This window comes from Hyperoodon ampullatus, assembly GCF_949752795.1.
Source record: "Hyperoodon ampullatus genome assembly, chromosome: 1".
In the NCBI taxonomy this organism is placed as follows: Eukaryota; Metazoa; Chordata; class Mammalia; order Artiodactyla; family Ziphiidae; genus Hyperoodon; species Hyperoodon ampullatus.
Genome location: NC_136914.1, coordinates 110,826,042 through 110,846,122, shown reverse-complemented (window position 1 = coordinate 110,846,122; position 20,081 = coordinate 110,826,042).

Below are 20,081 nucleotides of genomic sequence, written 5' to 3'. Positions count from 1 at the left end.
TCATTTTCTAGAATCTTGTGTCTCTCCTTTGTAGCATGTTGAACAGCTGCAATTTCAAACCTACTTGGGTGATTCTTTTTTTTTTTTTTTTTTTTTTTTTTGCATTATGTGGGCCTCTCACTGCTGTGGCCTCTCCCACTGCGGAGCACGGGCTCCGGACGCGCAGGCCCAGCGGCCATGGCTCACGGGCCCAGCCGCTCCGCGGCACGCGGGATCTTCCCGGACCGGGGCACGAACCCGTGTCCCCCGCACCGGCAGGCGGACTCGCAACCACTGCGCCACCAGGGAAGCCCTGGGTGATTCTTTTACTGTTTGTCTTCCCCACCAGCCTGTAGGCCAAATGAGGGCAGAGAATACCTGATGCAATTCATTGCATCCTAACAGTGTCTGGCACATAGTAGGTACTCACTAAAGACAGCTTTATTGAGAACATGAGTGTATGAAATGAATATGAAAATAAACCCCAATATAAATTCAGCAAGAAAAATGTACCCATAGCCCAGTGTTTAAAAATTCTAAAGATAAACACAGAATTGAGATTAGTAACAAGAGCACTGAAGGCTTTTGATGGATTTAAGAAATCAAAGTGGGAGGGCTTCCTTTCGCACCCAGATTCAGCAATGGGTGGATGGGAACGATACGGAGTTTTTAAGGAAAAATTTTATCTGGGCTGAAAACAAGTGGTTTTAGCACATAAAAATATGCTAAGATATGAAGGTAGTACTTTCTAACCGTACTCCTGCCATTTTTGTCACTGCATATATGAACCAGAGCCATTGCAAGGGCAGGAAGAGAAGAGAATAGGACCAGAGACGAGCTGGGGAGGCAAAGGAGAGACGAGATTTCAAAAATGTTGATGTCTCTGGATTGTGGCTATTCTGCTGGATATAGCTTTTTATATCCTTGCTTCTAAAATCCATGTCATTACATGCGCTATAATTGTCTCTGCTTCCATATGGTGACAGAATTCTATCAACTGTATCAGGATCTCAATAAATAGGCAAAACGAAAATGTTGCCTAAGTTGTCTCCCTCAGTTACATGCCAAATACAGGAAACCACCCCCAATAATGAAACACAAATTTTGTCAATTAGAACAGTATCAGTTGTGAATGTACTTTTGCAATTATGAGAGTAAAAACATTCCACATTGAAATAAGAAATGCCATCTGATTTCGATTTAACACAAAGGGGGAAAAACACATTCCATTTAAGAATGACAAATAAAGCTGTCAGTGTGATCCATTTATAGCCCCTCAGAGAATGCCACAAATCCACATAATGTTCTGAGAAGCTAGTTATTGTATTTGCTCTCTCGAAGAGAAGGCATAGAAGTCCCAGATGGACTGCTATTCAAGGAAACTAAGGTTAGCTGGAAGAACTTACGTTAGTGTCCTAGGTGCACACCCCTTAAAGGGGAGCATGAAAGCTCCAGTTGTTGTATTTAAATTGTGTGCACCAGCAGGAGGGGTGGAATGCTGCAGGACTGATGGGGATGTAAGAAAATGGAGAAAGACCTTTGTCTCCCTTGTCTGTTCCCCCCATCCGTCCACCCTTGAGTTCTAGGAGGGTCTTACTGGCCAAACAAAGCCTCTTTCTGCTAGGCCTACTGCTCATAAAAATTACAGAGAGCCATCAAATCTTGATTATAAACATTCACAGTGCTAGTTCTTTTTGAACATTTTACTATAGGTTATTTCAGGCTCAGGTACAAGGGCACTTACCAAAAACAAACACTGGAAACGTAATCTCTATTCCTTATTCCTGCACTCAAGCTTCCTTCTTTCAAGCAGCAGTGTGCTGTTAAATACACATACATATAATCATATATACGTATATATAAAATATGATCCTCTGCAAGGCATAACTGATTACTTTTTTCTCCTTTGCATTGGCTGCTAAAAAACTGAGAATAAAATTTGTTATTGTCTTCTAGCAAGAGTATTGAATTTCATGGCATAAGTTTTGAGTATGGTTAGAATGGGCAACATCAGAAAATCTACAAACAACAAATGCTGGAGAGGGTGTGGAGAAAAGGTAACCCTCTTGCCCTGTTGGTGGGAATGTAAATTGATACAGCCACTATGGAGAACAGTACGGAGGTTCCTTAAAGAACTAAAAATAGAATGACCATATGACCCAGCAATCCCACTACTGGGCATATACCCTGAGAAAACCATAATTCAAAAAGACACATGCACCCCAATGTTCATTGCAGCACTATTTACAATAGCCAGGTCATGGAAGCAACCTAAATGCCCATCGACAGACGAATGGATAAAGAAGATGTGGTACATATATAGAGTGGAATATTACTCAGCCATGAAAAGGAACGAAATTGGGTCATTTGTAGAGATGTTGATGCATCTAGAGACTGTCATACAGAGTGAAATAAGTCAGAAAGAGAAAAACAAATATCGCATATTAATGCATGTATGTGGAACCTAGAAAGGTGGTACAGATGAACCGGTTTGCAGGGCAGAAATTGAGACACAGATGCAGAGAACAAACGTATGGACACCAAGGGGGGAAAGTGGCGGGGGTGGTGGTGGTGGTGTGATGAATTAGGAGATTGGTATTGACATGTATACACTGATGTGTATGAAGTGGATGACTAATAAGAACCTGCTGTATAAAAAAATAAATAAAATTAAATTTAAAAAATTAAAAAAAAAAAGATTGACAACAGAGCCATTAAACCCAGCCCTGAATTGGATCAATGAGGAGACTGAGGCAAGAAAATAGCGAGGACTGTCCTGAATCAGCCAGTCTTGGTAGCAGATAAGGGAGAACAGCCCCATTCCTATGATTCTAGTGCACCTCTTGTCACATTTCACCCTGGGGGGGGGATAAAAAAGTTTTGAGTATGACTCTCTCTCCTGGCCCTATCTTACATTTCTAGCCTTATTCTTTTTTCCTGTGACTCATTTTTTCCCTACCTATTTGAAATATATTTTAAATTGCTCTACAGTGTGTATTTTTATTAGCCTTTCTCTGTAAGCTTTAACTCCTTTCCAGTATATAAATAAAATATACAACATTTATAGACAGCTTTTTTTTCCCTTTTGGAGGGTTGCAGAATTTTCCCAAGGCAACACATACTTCATTACCATAAATGAACATTAGGACACTGGTGTTCATAGTAATTAAAATTTTTTGTGATATTTAGCTCAATATTTCAGTTAATTTTTCTTAATATTTATACATACACTTTTAGAGCTGGAATTCCTAGCCTGAGGTCCATGGACTCTCAAATTATATGCAAAAGTTTGTGCATATAAATTTTTATTATGGAGGAGTTTCATTTTAATCCAATTCTGAAAGGTGAATTAGACCCAAAAGATTAAAAATTACTCCTTTGCAGTGGAATAACCCTGGAAGACCAGATCTTGGTCTTTTGACATTCAACTAAGTGACAAAATATTTACTGACTACCTACTAAGTATGTAGCACTGTAATAGTTACTCGGAAAACAGCTGAAACATGTAGACTTGACCTCTGACCTCAGGGTACTCCTAGTCCAGTGGGGATGAGGGAAGGCAATGAAAAAACAACGTGAAATAAGTGGATGGTAATGTACTGTAATGAATAAAACAAAGTAATGTAATAGAAAATGAATGAGATTGGATGGTCAGGGAAGACCTCTCTGAGGAGGTGTAATCTTAGCTAAGCCAAGCAGGATTGGAGGGAAGAGCATTCCAGAGAGAGACCAGCTAATGCAAAGACCCTCATGGAGATACAGGCTTGTTATGATCCATATCTCTTCTAGAAAATAGGAATGGTTGTTCTCCAAATTCACTTTTCAAATTCATTTTTAGTACTTCAGTCTAGAAATATCAGACTGATGATCTGTGTGAAGCTTAGATATCTTTTCCTTGTTTTCATTTTCTTTTATTTAAAAAGTTTGATTTCCTAATGTGAGGGAAAGGTATTTTCAGAAAAAGAGTGCCATGTATTTTATTATACATGAAATTCACTCGATAAATAGTTGAGTCTACCATCTTGAAGGCACTGTGGGAGATGCCCTCAAGGTGCTCAGCACAGGCCACATAAAATATAACTGCCATGCATGTAACCATAATGTACCTTAAACGGTTCTTGTATTGTTCTGTAGCATAGGTTTATGAGCCAAGTAAATTCTAGGGCCCAGATGCTTTAATGTACAGCTTGAAACCCAAAGCTCTTTAGCAAGGCACCAATCATGCTATAAAAGTTGAAGATGGGTGAGGAGGAGAAAGGAACACATAATGAAAATTGGGATTAAAAATTCTTTGAAATAAGAACACTGTACTCTGTGGCTTGGAAAATGCCCTACACAGCCCTGGCTGTGTAAATCAATAAATTAAGATGTGACTGAAGATTGTAAATATCTCCCACGTTATTAGCTGTTTTCCTGAATTAAATTGTTTATAAATATGTTAAAGAAATAATATACTGGTAAGATTAAGACAAGACTGAGGTCACAGAATTCTCTGTGATAGTTAAAGTGTGCCAGGTACTGTGTGAGACCTCTATGCTCATGACCTTCGAGGTAAAGGCTGTTACTACTTCTGGTGTACAGATAGGGAGAGACTGAGGTCTAAAGAAGCAAAATGACTTGCCTGGTCACAGAGCTAGTGGGAGGAGCCAGCAGGGTTTGGTACCTAAGAAGCCTGACTCCAGAGCCTCCACTATCCCACCTCCACCATTATCAGTTAGCTCTGTGAAGGGAGGTTGTTTTTTTTGTTTTTGTTTTTGTTTTTTTTACATCTTTATTGGAGTATAATTGCTTTACAATGGTGTGTTAGTTTCTGCTTTATAACAAAGTAAATCAGTTATACATATACATATGTTCCCATATCTCTTCCCTCTTGCGTCTCCCTCCCTCCCACCCTTCCCTATCCCACCCCTCCAGATCCCACCCCTCCAGGTGGTCACAAAGTACCGAGCTGATCTCCCTGTGCTATGTGGCTGCTTCCCACTAGCTATCTATTTTACATTTGGTAGTGTATATATGTCCATGACACTCTCTCACTTTGTCACAGCTTACCCTTCCCCCTCCCCATATCCTCAAGTCCATTCTCTAGTAGGTCTGTGTCTTTATTCCTGTCTTACCCCTAGGTTCTTCATGACATTTTTTTTTATTCTTAAATTCCATATATATGTGTTAGCATACGGTATTTGTCTTTCTCTTTCTGACTTACTTCGAGGGAGGTTGTTTTGTGAGTTATATCTGATAAACTCATCTGCCTTGCTGTTTAAAAGGCTTTGGAGAAACAACATTCTGAATGATTAGTCTGAGCTCACTGTGTGCAAATTAATTTAAATACTAGCCAAAACAAAACAAGTAAGACAGCAAAGCTGCTATTAAGAGTAACAGGTTAAAAAAAAAAAGGTTATTTGACTTTGGATCAGAGTAAATTATTTGGGTTATCTTTAATGCACCCTCCCTTAGGAGAAGTAATGAAGAGTTTGAATGTATTTATTTTAAAATTCTCAAATAGAAAACGAATTTATGGTTACCAAAAGGGATAGCAGGGAGGAGAGGAGATAAATTAGGAGTTTGGGATTAACATTTATACACTACTGTATATAAAATAGATACGACAACAAGGACCTGCTGTATAGCCCAGGGAACTATATTCAATATCTTGTAATAACCTATAATGGAAAAGAATCTTTAAAAAAATATATATATATATATTATATCTGAATCACTTTGCTATGCCTCTGAAACTGACACAACATTGTAAATTAACTATACTTGATTTAAAAAAAAGGTAAAAAAAATTCACAGTCAAAAGTACAAACATGATTTTACTAACTTGTTTCTGCCCTCACTGATTTTTGATAATGAAATTTCAACTTGGAAAAGGGACATTTTAAAGCTTTGTTCAAATCTAGATCAAACAGTCATTTTCCTTGTCTTTCACTCTCTCGGAACTATTCTTGCAGGCTGCTCAGAGGCTAATCCTACTTAAATAACAAGAGGAGAGTAGTAGCAGCAGTAGCATACCGTAGTACCAAGTACCATTGATTGAATATTTACGCAGTATCATGCACTGTGCCCATCACTGTACAAGCTCACTTTATCCTCACGACAACCCCGTTAGTAGCCTTTATTATTATTGCCAATTCCCAGCTCAAGAGATGGCGGCTCACAGAAGTTGCCCACATGTTGAAGGGGTCCCAGCTTGTTAATGGAGGAGCTTATACCAAGCCTGTTGATCCTGAGCCCAGGCTCCCTGCGGTCTCCCCACACCATCTCCCTTTGTTTGATCATGTTTTCTCCCCTAATTGACACATGGATGAGGTCACTCTGTTTCCCAACATAGGCTGCCTAAACCCTTTAGAATCCAAGGCTGTCCATGATCTGGACTTTTTTTTTAAAACCTGTCCAAGCTAATTTCTCTAAATACCCTCAAACCCTGTGGGAACCTGCTTCCTCTGAAAGCTTCAGAAACCCCTTAAGCCCACAATCCAGCTTAAATTCTACTGCTCTTAAAGGCCCTGTTCAAATTCCACTGATCCAAGCCATCTTCCAGGCCTCCCCAGCCCAGAGTAAATACTTGAACAGCTGGCCTCTTTCGGCTGGTGACCCTAGTGTCCTCAAGAGCTTTGGCAGCCTGGACTCCATGGAATCATATGAGAGTTCTGTTAGAAAGTGCCATTGGACATTTTTCTCAGGAGCATGTCCAGAGCTTTTATCAGTTTTTTAAAGCTTCACCACCACCACACACACACACACACACACACACACACACACACACAGAGTCACACAGTTCTGGAAACTAATGACATTAAATGCTAATGTTTCTTGAGCAAGGTGGCCAGATTTAGCAAATAAAAATATTATATGGGACATGCCTATACTAAAACATAATTTGTTGTGTTTTAAATTCAAATTTAACCGAGCCTCCTGTACCCGACCTTCAACCCTGTCCTTGAATGTTTCGTGGATATTAATCTTATTTCTCAACTATATGGAATATAATCAGCTAGAGGGCAAGGGGCTTCATTACTTCTCCACCGAACTTAACCCTCAACTTTTATTGCTAATTACTGATTCATTTTTGTGGTCCAACAGAAACATTTTGGAACATTCTTTTTTTTTTTTTTAAGATTTTTAGAAATTTCATGTAATGTCTGAAACATTTATATTAACATATTTCCATACAAATAACCCAAAGAAAGTTTAGTATTAGTTGTTTGTTTGTTTACTTGTTTGATTTTTTATACTGCAGGTTCTTATTAGTCATCAATTTTATACACATCAGTGTACACATGTCAATCCCAATCGCCCAGTTCAGCATTTTTTGGAACATTCTTGATTTGGGGTCAATATCAAACCTAGTAGCTAAATCATGATACGTATATGGCTTTTACTATAAGGAAATGGATGTCCATAATACCTAATAAACTAATTTTGATCACCTCTTCTACTTGCTGGATTCAAGCACATCGATTTTTTGTTTAAAATGTCCTCTTAGAAGGAATCTGGGAAAGTTCAAAACGTACCAAAATTATTATTGGACCTCAAAGTGAGATCTTCTGCCCATTCAACTGAGAAATCACGGAAGGTATCTGTTAAAAATGCAGCTGTCTGGGTCCAATCTCAGACCTGTTAATTCAGAATGGCTCCAAGCTATCTGGGTTTATAAAAAGTCTTTCGGATGATTTTTATGACCTATAAAGTTTAAGGACTGTTTATTTATGGGATGTAATACTCTAGCAAGGATTGCTGTCTACGTTAGAGGTGAAAAGTTATTTTTGTCCTTAAAAACAAGCCATCATTATTTGGAGTTCAAAATATCAATCATCTTTTAGATGTATCTGGAATCTATCACACTAGTGTTAAATGCTCAGTACTGTAGATTTCCCATTCGGAGCTCCCAAGTATTTGACTTGGTACACTAATGATAGGTATTAAAAGGCTACCTGATGGATCATTAAAATAGTAAATGAGTCACTGAAGTTTATAGAGGCCATACAAAATTTAAAAATAAGATTATATGAAGTAGGGTGCTCTGCTGTGTACCAGTGCTGCTACCCAGGATTGGTCTGGGAAACCTAGGGATCGCTGGAATTTCTGAAAGAAAGCATCATTGTCCACTACTCCTTACCCCTGCTGACTGGGCAGTCCCCGAGATTTTTGATTCTTGGTGAAAAGAGTGCTGGTCTGGAAGTCAGAAGGCGTAGGTTCTATACTTTCAGTTCTGTGTTTTTCTGAGCTTTCGTCTCCTTGTCAACAAAACAATGGTTTAGACCATTGGATGGTCCCTGAAGTATCTTCTAATCTCAAGTGTCTATTATCATCCTGAGGTTGTTTTCTCTGCTGTAGAATATGGGGTTGGACCATGTGCCTGCGTCCATTTGTCCTGCTGTCCAAGGGCAGCCCTGCTGTCTCCATCACTATCCTTGGGTCCCCATTCATAATTTGGACTTACTCTAGCAGCATAAGATAGATGGTAGCTCATTTAGGTTATCCAAGGAAGGGACAATATATGTGCCATCAGCACATGTCCTTTCTAAGCGACAGTTATTCGTTCAACATACGTATACATATTGATCACCAGGCATATGTCACGGTGCTAGACCCTGAAAATAAAATAATGAAAACAGACAAAAAGAGCTCTTGGCCTCATGCTGCTTTTGATCTCATGGGGGAGTGATGGGGCTGCTAAGATAAAAACAACCGCAATGAAGAGTAGCCCCCACTCGCCGCAACTAGAGAAAGCCCGCACACAGCAACGAAGACCCAACGCAGCCAAAAATAAACAAACAAACAAAACAGAACAACCACCACATGTAAACTGACACATAAATAAAATAACCACTGTTTGTAATCAGTGGTCTGAAGGATCACTGTGGATGAGATAGAGAATAACAGAAGGCTGAGCAATGACGGGGAAAAGCCTCGTGGGGTAGATGATATTTTCTTGGACCTAAAGGAAGAAAAAAGATAAACGAGGGAAAAGTGTTGGAGGAAAGGGCAGGGCAGGGGAGAGCATAGTCAGGAGTCCCCTGGGAGGAGCAGCTTATGTGCTTGGCAGCCAAAATCCTGGAACAGTCCCTTCCGTCCCTGAGAGATAATTGAATCCAAGACTACAGAAAGGGAATCAGAGGCCCAGAGAGTTTAAGGGACTTATCAAGGGGCGAGTTAGTTAATGGGACAACTCTTGCATGCTTCAGTCCAGAAGGGGAATCTCTCTTAGGGATCACAGTGCATCAGGAAGTGCCTAGGTGCCTTAGTCCTGAGCTTCAGTTTCCTCTTGTGTGAAACACTGATGACATCTACTGCCTCAGATCGTTAATGGGATTTAATGAGATAATGTCACACAGTGCCTGGTAGGTATATCATAGCCGCCTGATAAATGCAGACTCTCTTGATTTTTCACCTAGTGCGCTTTCACTCATAGCCAGCTGTTGAAAATAGAGCAGATAAAGGAAGAGAGGTGGCAGAGGGGAAGTTCTGGAATACTGGACTGGTGTCTGTTTAGCAGCTATCCATCTGAGAGGCTGAGTAAAGGAAATGAGAAGAAAAGGCCCCTGGAAGTGGGAAGGTATCAAGGAAAAGCATCCTCAACTTCATGGTTTTGCTCACCCCTTAATCTGCTAGTGGAGAATCTAGAGTTGTCTTCATAAGACAGAAAAGACCATCCATAGCAATATTTATGCTTAAAATTAGCATATAAGAAACAGGTTTTACTCTAGGAGACTGGTAAACAGAAGAATGATACACTTTATTATTAAATACATGCAAAGAGAACAATGTTATGTTAATATGTCACTCAATCCACTGGGAACAAGCTAATTCAATTATCTGCAGAATATTAAAATGATTGCTGGTGTTAAGGATGCTTAAAAACCAAGCCCATGATATTGGAAGAATGAATAATTTATCCAGGCAACTATGAAGCTTTTCTTCTTTGTTTATGAACAAAACCACAGATTGAACTTCAGCCTTAAAATACCAAGAGGCATATTTCATGGATTTTAGCGGACAGCTATAAGGCCATCCCACAAAACCTGCTTGCCCTCCCTGTTGACTTATCCAAAACGTAAGGGGATATTTATGGTTCAGGCACACTTGAACCAGGGCTGAATATTTCTCAGTTTCAAAGTTCACTGGGTCCCTTTTCCCCTAGCCATAAGATAAATGCCATTCCATATATATAGCTTTTTGAAATGCTGCTTTCTTTATGATTCCCTGCCAATGGTGCCTTATGGGAGACATTTTATTTCAAAGTTTCATAAGATGAGAATTGAACTCATTATTTTATTCCAGACTCATTGTTTAATTGACAGGAAACATGCATTCTAAATCATCTTGTATGCATGGCAGAAGCTGCTATATAAATTTAACAATGGGTGGATTATTACTATTTAGCATATTTATGGAATTTTATATTCAGGAAGCATTTTATAAGTGTTTTATTAGTTAATCCTTACACTTTCCTGTGCATCTGATAGGTGGTAAACAATGCTTTGGGTTCTAAATTGCCAATACGTGAAAACTTTAATGAGGAAAAAAAAAGTCTGCGCCATTCCTCCGTGCTCCCAGACTTGCCAAGAGCACATTTCTGATCCCTTTTTTTCTCACTAGAGACCAAGGCTAGAGGCCTGGGAAACGGGCTTGCACGCTGATATATAAAAGGGAATATATTGGGCTCTGTCGCGGGTCAGGTGGCCAGCACCAGAGGAAACCTCACAAGACACCAAGGTGATACGACAGGATTCCCAACAAAGATGTATCCTAGTAATACGGCACATAAAAAGGCACATAAGGAAGCAGTTAATTTTTCTAAAACTATACAGTGAACTTAGTTTTCAAATCTAATGATGCCATCCATACCCTCTGGACTATCTAATGATAGCACCAGTTACTGTTAAAACATACACGTATATTGAAAAATAAAACCTATTTCAAATTAAGAGAGTCTGTTTTCTTCTTTTGAAAACTCACACGTTTTAAAAACTAAGCTTCCTTCAACACCCACCTCAAACTCTTTAGAATCCTCCAGTCTACCCCTCTTCCAGACACCAGAAGGTGTTTGAGAGCGGGGCAAGGAAAGCCTCTGTGGATCAGAGTTTCCTTCTGGACCCAAACGTTTTACAGCCGGGGGCTTTCAGAGCTAAGGAACCAAGAAAAATCAATCTCGCGTCACCTGAGGGCGGGACACCAGGAGCCGCAGATGCTGTGCTTACTTTCTGAAGACCCCAGCATGGACACGTCCAGCCCAGATTCTAATCTCTTCTGACTGAAGTGACTCTATCCCTCTAATCCCTCAGGCCCCCCGCCTCCGACTCCGTGTGTGTGCGTGTGTGTGTGTGTGTGTGTGTGTGTGTGTGTGTGTGTGTGTGTGTGTGTATGCTGGGGGACAGTTGGTAAGCAGGTGCAGAAAGCACCCAAAGTATTCTGGAAGCAAGCACCCTCTGCGGCCCGGTGCCTTCTCAGTGCAGCCGGGCAGCTGTCAGGAGGTCAGTGTAAGGTAACCAGGTCACCTCCCTTTCAGGGGTGCAGGGGGGTGCAACGAGCCCCAGCGTCCCTGAGTCTGCGGATACAGGGGGTGCGCCGAGAGCCCCCCTAACCCCGCCCCCGCCCCTCCGGCACGGTCCCGCCCGCACTACCTGGGGACGCTGGGGACCCAGAGGCGGTGGCTTGGCGGCTCACGGTGCTGCCGGCCACGGCTCGGGGCTGGCGCGTGCGCTTTGTGAAGCCTCGGGGGAGGGGGCCGGCCCCGCCCCCCCATCGCGGCCTGCTCGGGAGTCATCCGGGTGGGGCCCTGGGCCGCCTACCCGCCTCCACCTCCGGAGCCGTCACACCCTCCCCTTGGGCCAGGGCGCCCTCCACTCCAGGCTTGGCCGACCAGCGCATGTGACCCCGCCCTTCCCCGCGCTGGGCCTGAGGGGCCTGAGGGGCCTGAGGGGCCTGAGGGGCCTCGCCCCGCCCCGGGGTCGGCATCCCCACCACCCACCTCTGGGATTCCCGTCGGGCACCGGCGAGGGGGCGACTCCTTCTGTAACTGGAGGCCAAGTCTCGGGAAAGTTTCTGGTCATGTCAAGGGTCAGCCTTTTCTTGTAGGGACCTTCTCTAGCCAAGAAATGGGCAGTCAAGCGATTCTGTCTGCGGGTTGTGCTGACATCACAAACCACACATCGCTTGGTGTCGTGTCTCTCTCGTAGTTTGCACAGAGCCTCTCCATCATCCCTGCAGCCTTTGTGCGTTCGCCTTTCAAAGCCCCAGTCCAGTGACATTTCCGTGAAAGGGTTAAAGGAACTTACTTTTTAAATAAAAAGTTAATGCTACAAACCAATACATGGCGTGTTAGCTCTGCCCCCAGCTCTAAGTATGGTCGCCTTTGAATCATTCAGGCTTTCCAGTGACCAGGAATACCTAGGCTGGTCGCTACCTTGCTTCCACATCACTAGAACTTTCGGTCTCTTTATTCTTCTTTTTTATTTCCCCAGTGATGGGAAGCAGGGGTGAAAATGAAGTGCAACAAAATCAATTTGAAGAGCTTTTAACAGCTGGTATAAAAGTTTATGGGAGAGGCAGTCTGCAGTCACTGAAAATGAATCAAAAATTGTCCGTAGACCTCACACTTCGGTTTTACTGTTTTGCTCGAGTTTGAATAATGGAGGGCTAGGGGTAATACTTTTCTAAGAATTATTAAATAGATTAAATGTATAATGTGGTTATGATACCATGTCAGATCAGGGTAAAACTGTCTACAGAAGAATGTGTAAGCCAGCTGATAGCATAGAAGACACAACATATTTTTAAAGTGGTAAAATTGGTTTTGTCAGTCAAAACCGATTAAATAGAGTTTAAATAACATGTAAGGATAAGCTGGAAAACATTATACAATCTTTATAGTCCTGTCTGCCATCTAATGAAAATATTTCCTTTTCAGCATCCCCACTTCCTTAAACTGTTTCTAATAAGATGTAATTTCAAGATTGCTCAAAGCTTTGGACATCTGTCATTCTTTAAAGTATTCAGTGAAGGTTCCAAAAGTGGCTGGCATTGAGCTTGTTGCAGGTGATATAAGGGTGAACTAGACAGAGGGATACAGGCCCTGCCAGGAGCTCACATTCTAATGGGGGAGAGATAGCTACTGACTAAACAAGGGCAAACATAGTTAATTTTACCTGTGAAAAGTTGCATGCAGAAGTATAGAGCGCTAGGAGAGGACACCCTCCAAGTGGTCTTTTACATTCCTCTTTGGTTTTGAACCCTAGAATTAACTTCAGTGCAAAGTTTCGGGGGAGGGCATCCTTTCTTTCATATCTCATATCCAGTCTATCAGGAAATCCTGATGGCTCCATCTTCAGAAGGTGTTCCAAATCCTCTTCCACTACCCCTCTTCCAGACCAGCATCACCCATTTGGATTTGTGAAAAGGCCTCTAAACTTACCTTCTCACTCTCACTCCTGCCCCCATGGTGTGTTATCCAGGTAGAATTTAGGTTGACCCTTTGGAAGTATATGCGTTAGTTCATGTCAATCCTCTGCTCAAAAACCACCCATTGGTTTGCCCTGGTGACAACACAGACTTGACCTTAGCCACCAAAGCCTTACCTGCCTGCCCCTCACCTCTGCTCCCTCCTTCTCCATCACTCTCCCCTCCCACAGCCTCTCTGGCCTTTCTGTTCTTCTTTCAACCTTCACACTCCTGCCCGTTGGCCTTTGAGCTTGGATTTTCTTCTTCTAAACGTGTATTTAGAGGCTTGCTCCTCGGTTTTGTCAGATGTTTACACCTTTGTCCTCTTCTCAGAGAGGCAGTCCCCTACCACCTAGTCTACAAGAGCCCAATCTCTCAACCCTCTCACTCCCTGTCTCTAATCTACATAAGTTTTCCTTTTAAGATATATGTGCACAAGCACACACAGGCACACCCATTGTCTGCTGTCTCTCTTCTAGAATGAGAACAGCAATTCGGCTGTAAGGCAGTCTATAAATATCTGTTGAAAGAAAGCATATAAATTATGTTATGGACTGAATGTGTCTCCCCATAATTCATACATTGAAGGTCTAACCCCCAATGTGACTGCATTTGGAGATAGGGTCTTTGGAAGTAATTGAAGTTCAGTGAGGTCTTAAGCATAGGGCCCTGATCTGATAGGATTAGGACCCTTATGAAAAGAGACACCAGAGAGCTCACTGCAGGGCGGGAGGAAAGGCCATGAGCACACAGTGAGAAGACAGCTGTCTGCAAGCCAGGAAGAGAGCCCGCACTGCGATCTGAATCCGCTGGCACCTTGATCTTGGACTTGCCAACGTCTAGAACTGTGAGGAATAAATTTATGTTGTTTAAGCCATTCTGCCTGTGGTATTTTGTTACAGCAGCCTGAGAAGACTAAGACAAATAAAAAATATAAAAGAAGGAGGTTAGGTACAATCTCTACTCGTACAGTGGCTAATCATTTCAAGATCGCTAATTCACGGAATGGTGTGATGTTCTGACCTTTAACCAATGAATAAACTTTGCAGCACTTCCCAGAATAAGCTGAGGCTTGAAGATTAATCTTATCTGGACCTGAGAATAGAATACTATTCAAGATAAACAAATGTCTTTTACAACTTTTTTGTTGTCTGTTTCTGAGGTCATGAATGATTGAAGCTCAGAGGAGAAAGAATGATCCAGCAATATGGTGACAAATGGTGTTTCAAAGAGAGAACTCAGCCTCTTAACTCCGTAAAATTTCCCTCCTGGTCAAGCTGAAGGACTCATATGCTGCTGTGTGCCTAGAACATAAACATGGCTCACTGATATTCAAACAAAGGATCAGATGTTTCAGATAACAGCTTTGGTTACCTACCACTACTGTTTTTACTCTTGGTCTCCAAAGTAGGCTGTGGGGAATAAATACTAGAACCTCCATTTATGTTTTTTTATTAAAAAAAAAACATAAGCTCTTGCAAATATGTAATATACAGATTGATACTGACACCCTCATTTGCCCATAGGTCATTTGGTGGCCTGTCCTCCCTTGCAGAGGTGTCTTGAGGAAATCCTGGGAGATCCACAGCATGCACAGGCTAACATGTGGTCCTTACGCTTATTTCATTTCCATTGTGTTGCATCTTATTGATTTTATGTGTGTTCAATTAAGGAATTAAGGATTCTATTACCCAGTTTTAACTGAACCAGCAATCACAAAATGGAAAAGTGGCTTAAAAGGATTTAAAAATGGCTCAGATAATTAGATAATACTAATAATGCAAGCATAAGCAAACAATAGAAAATTGGTGGAATTGAAGCGTTTGCTATTGTTAGTGAGAATTCTTAGCCATAATGGGAGGTTAAAAATGCTGATATTCTATTTAATTCAGGCTACCAAGAAGTCAGCTTCTCCCTCTCATTGAAATAGTGAAGAAAACACATGAAATACCGATTTATATCCACTTTTATTAACAACAAGCGTTGCCTTAAGTATATATGGTACTTTGAGATACAGGCTAATGATAATATGAAGCATTGTACTAGCAAGAAAATAACAAATATGATCTAGTTCATCACTAAATCATTTTTAACAGTTTTATTTATGTGTATGTTTTATAATGTATAATGGTACATATGATAAGCCACCTGATGAATAAATACATAGATGAATAAATATTGAGGATATACACAGAACATTTTTAACTGATGGAGTGTCCTATTGGAAAAGTTTGGAAACGCTAATTTACATAAACCAGGGGTAAAATAATTTATTAGAACACCAAACGCTGGTCCTTCAAGAGAAGAACAAATAATACCTACTCAGGGAATGGATTATCCAGAACCTTTTTATATCTTTCTTCTCTTTACAGTATTTTGATCATTCCTAAATTTCAAGGGAAATAAGAGAAGAAAGCTTGTTAATTTGCCATGGTATTTGACAGAAAACATTAAACTTGCCAAAAAAAAAAAAAAGAGTTTGGGGTTTACTTAGCGGTGTTGGTTACCCTACTCTTCTAGTTTTGAATTACTACCTATCATGATAGTATGACTTTATATTCACCCATCTTCTTTAAACTGGTTGATTTTTTTCTTACAATGGAATGTGCCCACAGAGCCTGTGATTTGAAGTAATATTAAAACACGTTCATACTCCTCTTACAGCTCTTTCTCACATAAAAGAATGGTTTGCCCCATTTTTTCAAGCTCTCCAAAAAAATCCCCCTCCCCATTCTAAAACTTAACATGTTGCTCTGAAGGATGAATTTATAACGTTTCTGTTATTCAGCCACCAACGTTGTATAACAACTGTTATCAGCATATCTTTAGTAGAAGGACTATCTGTTTAGCTGTATTTTCTTCAATGAGTATCAACACATCTTAACATTTGGAGGGTGAAGAGAGACCTGGCTACAGTTCCTTGTGTAAGTGAAGGTGCTGAGGCTCAGAAAACCAGAGGGCTTGCCTGTGGTCAAACTGCTGCATCCTGGCAGAGCTGAGACGAGACTCAAAACCTTCTGATTCTTGTTCTGAGTACCCTCCACTGTGATAGGCCACCTCAGAGGGAGCCTGGTAGGATGTTGTTTTTCTTTGTAAGTAAGAGTTAGAGAAAATAGGACTCCTTGGACTCTGCCTCATTGTATCCATACATATATGTGTCAGGCAGCCCAGGGTGCTTGAATTCCCCAAAGACCCCTACCCCAAATGGTGCCCATGAAGGAAAAGGGATCATTCTCTCCTAGAGGTTTGTTTATTTTACAATTAAGAAAGGGCGAGAAGAAACCTTACAGACTATGTAATTTTTCTCTTTGGGGTCTCAGAATTTAACTTGCCACTAAGCCACTGGCAGCAGCTGTTTTCCCAGTTAGAACTTTAAGCTTCCCCAAAAAGTATTATTTTGGTAATACAATCCTAATGAAAGAATACTAATAAAAATATCAGTAAGACACAGGCAGGCTGGGTACTTTAAACTGGCTGGTGGGGATTATTGGTTACTACTTAGCAATAATATGTAATAGTTTGGTAGAAAATTTTCAAGGAGAGTGATGAAACCTAATTTCCTGAGGTACATAAAATAGGACCAAATAAAATAGTGAAGAGTGTATTGTAAAGATAATCTAGTTGCCCAGATGGCCTTTCCTTAGTTACAGCTTTTATGGTTCTTAGAATGTGTATGTTCTTTATTCTTTTATGAGAAAATAAAGATTTTCTTTTTCCCAGGGGCATGAAGTTACCCTACAGTTTAGTTGTTAAAATATGCTGAATAATTTTGTTTTGTTACTTCTAGGACACTCATATTTATTCTGGAATTCACCTTAGTTCCTGTGTTTTCCCCTTACATATGAATTTCTGGCTCTAGACTCCAGATTTTAAACTTGTTAGTTATATTTCTTACGATATTCCTGATAAGCTAGTTAATAGTAGATTTTATGGCATGGGTTAAAGGAAAAAAATGCTAAGATTTGGTTATAATCTTATCACTCTAACTTTGATTCTTCCTCTGCCCCAAACATTAGAAGCTGAAATAGGGTAGAATATTTCTGAGAGAAATTCGGAAGTTTATCTGTAGTTCGTATAAATGTGACTTATAAGTTCTATAACCAAATTCCCATGGATTGTGTAAAAGTTTCATTTTATTTTCTTAATAACAAAGTCTCAGCATTTGTAAAGTTCATAGTTTTACAGTACTATGCCTTCTGTATTTTATTGCAAAAGAAAACATTGTATGATAAAATGACATCTCTGTAACGTCTGTCCAGATAGGTTTTGTACAAGTGACACCATCTTTTTTGCTTCCATAAAAGTAGACACGTCATGTCCTTGATTATAAGGATTCTGCTTCTCTTTCTCAATATGCAGTGCTTAATAAAATTATTTTATGATTGTAATGTATTCATTTCCACCTATAACATGCTTTGTGAGTAGAAACTGTAGAGCTGGAATTTATTGCAAGTATTATCTTGAATTCTGAAACCGTACTTTTAGTGTACCAATATGAGAGAGGAAATTTCACCTTGGGAGAATGTGCCCATTGAGGAGATGACACCCACTGATATTGCTTAATATTAGTAAATTAAAGTCTGATCCTTCATCTCTCAAAAACTCCATTCTTTTCTGGGATAAAGCTGATTGCTTGGGGTGCATAAAATCCATTTGCTTTTCGGGTTTTTGTGCCTTAGTCTTTTGGGGTACCTTATGCATTGCAGTCTTTCTAGTCTTTCTCTCCATATTCATTGTTAAAAATGGTGCTTTATCTATATTTTAAAAAGTTAATGTTGTAATCAAATCACTTCCCCACTCAAAATGTGGCTTCCACGCACCTAGAATTAAATGCTAACTCAGCACAGGCAACTAGGCCCTGTAGGAGTAGGCTCTGCTGACTGCTTTGATCTTTTCTACAGATGTTCCCCTGAGTCACCAAGTTCAGTGACTCAAGGTGACTTTCTGTTTCTTGAAGACAGCACACTGATTCCTGACCCTGCACCTGTGAACTGGTACTTCCCTCAGTCTGGAACGTTCCTAGCCTAGATTTTCAAATGACTGGCCCCTTCCCAATATTTCTTTCCTCATCATCCATCTAATGTTGCCCCCATCCCCTGAACACCTCGCAAGTGCTTCTCTGTCACTTTAACCAGTTTCTATTTTCATAGCGTTTATCACTTTCAAAAAGGATATTATTTATTTGTTTACATGTTTATGACATGATCTCCATTAGAATTTTTTTTTTTTTTTTTTTGCGTTATGTGGGCCTCTCACTGTTGTGGCCTCTCCCGTTGCAGAGCACAGGCTCCGGACGCACAGGCCCAGTGGCCATGGCTCACGGGCCCAGCCGCTCCGCGGCATGTGGGATCTTCCCAGACCGGGGCACAAACCCGTGTCCCCTGCATCGGCAGGCGGACTCTCAACCACTGCGCCACCAGGGAAGCCCTTCCATTAGAATTTAATTGCCATGAAGTTAGAGACCCTGTCTGTATTGTTCATACCTGTATAACCATTATTTAGCACAGAATTTGGAACGTAGTAGGTGCTCAGTAAATACTTAATTTTAGTGAAAATATGGATGCCACAATATAAGCAGTAGTTAAAAGATTAAGATTGTAGGGCTTCCCTGGTGGCACAGTGGTTAAGAATCTGCCTGCCAGTGCAGGGAACAAGGGTTTGAGCCCTGGTCCGGGAAGATCCCACATGCCGTGGAGCAGCTAAGCCCGTGCACCACTACTACTGAACCTGCGCTCTAGAGCCCGCGAGCCACAACTACTGAAGCCTGCGTGCCTGGAGGCTGTGCTCCACAACAAGAGAAGCCACCACAGTGAGAAGCCCATGCACCACAACGAAGAGTAACCCCTGCCCACAGCAACTAGAGAAAGCCCCTGCGCAGCAACAAAGACCCAATGCAGCCAAAAATAAAATTAAAATAAAAAAATTAATAAATTTTAAAAAATATCAAGAAAAGATTAGGATTGTGATCTGCGATTAAATCTTGGCCTCTTGCCATATGCTCTTTCTCAAGTTCCTTGGTTGTGTCAATTACAATAAGATGGTAAAAATACTTATCAATCAGGTCTATGGTGAGTATTTGTTGAGGTAATGTATACAAAGTACCTAGCACATGCCTAACACATGGCAGTTGCTCACTCAATATTAGCTATCATAGTTTTTCCTCAAGATAGGAAAGGAACAGGATGGGCTGGAGACCAGGTGCACTCTGAATCCTAGGGTATGCCAGGGGTCAAAAGCCAGGATGCAGATTCTTTGATCAAGTTCAAAAGCACACACATCCAATGTTGAGAATTTGGGTAGAGCAAGGGAGAGCAAGAAGCAAGGTAGAAGGTTTAAGACATTTGCTGCCAGTGGAATTGGAGTGCTCTGAGCCCATTTTTATGGGCAGGGTTGTACTGTTCGGCTTAAAACCTCAGGATCAAGGCTAGAAACATTATAGCTGAAACATATTACTTTGTTGGTTAATATTTGAAGTTATTTTGGATATTATATGCATCCTGTTGTAAATAAGAAGAGCCCAGTTTGATTACCCTGTAAACTATCCCCTTTTATATGTCTTACTGTTTCACTTTCACCCTGAAACTTGAAGGCCAGGTAAACCTTATTTGATGACTTGATGGTAATTGGTTCTAAAATAATAGAGGCATAGATAGTGC